Below are 4,193 nucleotides of genomic sequence, written 5' to 3' on the forward strand. Positions count from 1 at the left end.
TAATAAACTAGATCAGACAAAAATGTGTTTGAATATATATGTAAACATGTGTGCATGTGTACTTGGACATACCTAGTTCTAACTGTATAAGCGCTAATAAAGATTTCTTTCTGCTTACCAAATTTAAATATGCCCATGTCCTTGCCTGCCCACTAGTAAAATATCTCTCCTTCTTGCATCATATCTTCCCTGCTTCACCTCAGGTACATGATCATTTATTTGAAATTCCGAGGTCCAAATTGTGTAGTAGTATGCACACCTTATACTTCTTTACATATTAATGCATAACTAATAACAGTTGATTTTTAGAACAGAGGATATTATTAAACATGTCTGCTCTTCTCCTTTATCTCTACCCATTCTATATCATCCTAATAATCTTGGCTTGGTTCTCAACAACTTTTAATAGTGACTTTTCACCTGGAAATTGAATTTATGACCTGAATCCCATTAGGAAGTTATGCTGGTAAATTATAGCAGTCATATTGTTAGCTGTTTTTTATTTTTCCACTTTTCGATATTCTATTACTTTTTGGCCACAATTGTGCTTAAGAACTCTAGCTGTCAAGAAATATTTTATGAATTCTATACTAAATTCCTCCTGGGACATTTTAAATCTTTGCACATATAATCCAAAATCTCATTATTATGAACATCATTCAGCTTATTTAAGTACTGAACAAAATGGTCTTAAATGAACTCAGTCTTCATCCTTTTTAAAAGAGCTATGAGCAAGCATTAAAAGAACCCCGAAGAGAAACACAGTGACTAATTCAATAAAATCCATCACATCCAGAAATCCTTGCAACCAGGAATTCAAAGCACATTTTTATTATTAAGCTTCATTCTTTTAAAAATAGCAAACTATGAAAGCTGAGTCTCTAGAGACTGAAGGCTTCAGTTGGAATTCTGGTGCTGTCACTTATCTCCTGTCAATACTGGGCAAGTTACTTAACATCTCTGCACCTCATTTTCTACATGTTAAAGATGAGAACAACAATGTACCTATCTCCTTGGATTATTGTGAGGGTGAAATGGATAATAAATGTAAAATAAGTTGAGAAAAATCCTGGTAACTTCATAAACATGTAATAGATTCAAATTATTAACAAGCATGGGTTATGGACACATTTAATAATTATTATTTACTGACCCATCCGAAATATATTATTAACTATCTTTATATCTTTAGGCACATGTCTGGCTCCCCAAAATAGTTTCTTATATATGAAACACTAAGTCGAGCGTTTTCTAGGTTATATAATCCTTATAATGCTGTTTTTTATTTTTTGCATAAAAATAACCAGAATTCAAGGAGTTTAAATATGTTCAGTTTCCTCTTCTGGTAATGCAAAAGTAGTTATTTTTTACCAGTAGTTCCGAAGTGGGGCAATAGTCTCCCGAGGGGATATTTGGCAATGTCTGGAGACATTTTTGCTCGTCAGAACTGGGGAAGTGATACTGGCTCCCAGTGGATAGAGGTGGGCAAGCTGCTGCCATCCTGTAGTGCATCCGACTGTCCTCCACAATGAAGTGTCTGACCCAAAATGTCAAGAGTGCCGAGATTGAGAAACTCTGTTTTAGACTAAATCTACTGAGAAAAATCTGCACACACGTTTAAAAAAAATGTTTAGAAGTGAGAAAGCTATCTAGGCAGCAAGAGTTTCTGGATTAGAGCACTGACCCCTCAGCCCAGCAGGAGAGGCCAGGTGCTATAGCAGTGTGCGCTTGGGAGCCGAAATGTGCCTGCACTGCCTGGGAGCTGATGGAGACCGAGGGTGCTACCAGGAACAGCCAGAGCTGGTGGTGGCCATGTATTTCATGGGAATTCCAAGAGCCAAGGGCACTCTACAACTAGCAAAGCACCAGGCCCACTCTGGGTCCTGGGAACTCATTATGACACCAGCCAAGAGCTGCTTCCCTACCTCCAAAGTAGGGCACTGGGGACAGGGGCTGGAAGGCTTCTGCCCCCACCTAGAGCTCTACTCTCAATTTGCTGCCAACATGTAGAGGTCCTGGACCACCCTGCAAGAACAACTTAGAGAAAAATGTTTCTGGAGATTTGTGCGACTTCAGGAAGTCAGCCCTGAATTTGTGAGCCTTCATCTTCAGGACCTGCTCCCTCAGCCTCTGCAGAGGCTCCAGCAGCAGGAGATTCTTGTCATGGCTTTGGCTGAAAACACAGGTCCCAATAGCCCTGACCACCAAGGGACTCACCAGGGTTGCCTGGCTCACTGAAACTGTGCAGAAAATCCACAGCTTTTGTCAGAAACCGAAGAATGAGCAGCACCTCTAGTTTGGCCAGTGACTGCCAGGAAGAGGGGCTTACCTCAGGTCGCTGGTTCCTACTCCATGCTTGGCTGTTGATAGTGCCTCCCATGGGGAACTTTGCCGAAATGTTCTTCCTCTTCTCTCATGTGCTGCTCGTGTCCAAATCTCGACACCCCACTGCACCTGCTGCAGAGTAGCACCTTTGTCTGCCATGCCCTCTACCCCATGGCCCTGTGTCAATGCCACAGGGTCTTTGGCCACTCAGGAGGTCCTTGTGGTAGACTGCGCAGCCTGTCCTTTCCCCCATGAGAAGTTACTGCTTAAGTCCACAGACCAGGAGAGCTGTTGTTCTGGCACCACAGTCTTACTTGGGCCATCAGCGGCCAGGAGAACTAGAGAAATCACAAATTCCAGGGTACTTGAGGGATAGGTCAGAGTCAGGAGTACAAATAAATCCTCACTACTAAACAAAACACAGAACCCTTGATGGTTGCAGAAGGGTCATTTTGTGTTTGCTTGGAACCATGCCATGCAAACTCATTTGACCAGCCCTGAAGAATCAGGAAACCAGGGAACCTGGGTGGCTCAGTTGGTTAAGCATTCGACTTCGGCTCAGGTCATGATCTCATGGTTGGTGAGTTTGAGCCCCACATTGGGCTCTATACTGCCAGTGTGGAGCTGGATTTGGATCCTCTGTTTCCCTGTCTCTCTGCCCCATTAAGGCATGCACATTCTCTCTCTATGAAAAATTAACGATTAGAAAAAAAAAAAGAATCAGGAAACCAAATTTGACCCAATTGAACCTCTGCTGAACCAGCCCCTCCAATACAAATGAGGGGATTTGGGACTGATAGCTCGTAGTATGTCTGTGGCTGGTTGTTTATCAAGATTGCAGCTTTGTAACTGGATGTTTTATGTTGTATGCAGTTTCTACAATTTATCTTCCCACTGGATTTTAGTAAAGTGTTTTTCTTAAAAAAAAATTTTCTGAATTAAAATCTTGAAAAAGGGCATAGAGTAGATAGTCTGGTATCAGGAGTCATTGTTGACTTTTAAGCGAGGGTTGGCAAACTGTTACCTGTTCTAGTTTGCTGAATTTTTGTGTGGCCTTCAAGTACTCTTGAGAAGATTGGCGCTGTGAGCCATAGAGACCAGGCTAAGACATCTTCCTCCACTCCTCGCTTCATTCCCAGCTCTGCCTCCCCAGCCAATAACTGTGGGTTGCCATTGTCCATGGCTCATGTTGGTCTTGACTTAAAAGTTGAGAACTCTGCCTTCGGCAACTGCCAGGAACCTAGAACCTGAGCTCCGTGAATTGGCTCCACTCTGGCCAGCTACTCAAGTGGACATGGCTTGGCTCTCTAAGGGGAGAGAATGGGGTTCTCAATTTCAGGGAGGCAGAGATGAATACTGACTTTCGGGCCCTTGCAGCTTATTCTCCCTGTGTACTCCACCAGGAAGTCACTTTTCATCTGGAGAATGCCTCTTCTATATGGTAGTTGGGCCTAAAGTGTGCTAACAACCTGGGATGGCCCTCCCTAGGAATCAGGACAGGGCCATTGACTGTGATAAAGGTTACTGATTTCTTCTCTAAGGCACTTAAATGGCTGTTTTCATAGAATTATCAGTAGATGACAGGCTGAGAAGCAGAGCAGAACTTTGAGCAGCTTCAAGGAGGTTAGAAGACAACAAATTGAATTTAGAGAGAGCCAAGGAGGAGTTGTCTTGGTAAATGCCACAGTTTTCTGAAGGAGATTCCATAAGGCTCTGTCCTAGGATTAAGTCTAATCAGAAACTATGCTAATGGTCCCCAGTGTTACAGGTCTCTGGCCTGCATGGCAGAAAGCAGTGTAAATCTTGGCCAGCAAGAACATCTTCCATTGTCTGAAAAATATGTCTATAATTTTTGTATACACTGTTCA

General features: G+C 42.7%; 1 pseudogene; it reads left to right on the plus strand.

The window, feature by feature from the left end:
- The first annotated feature begins 1,418 nt into the window (after window positions 1–1,418).
- On the plus strand, window positions 1,419–2,667 carry LOC124509391 (rho guanine nucleotide exchange factor 39-like; annotated as a pseudogene).
- Window positions 2,668–4,193: the final 1,526 nt, after the last annotated feature.

This window comes from Lynx rufus, unplaced genomic scaffold (assembly GCF_022079265.1).
Source record: "Lynx rufus isolate CCGP_SWC_20201006 ecotype Redwood Valley unplaced genomic scaffold, mLynRuf1.p SCAF_1, whole genome shotgun sequence".
Taxonomy (NCBI): Eukaryota; Metazoa; Chordata; class Mammalia; order Carnivora; family Felidae; genus Lynx; species Lynx rufus.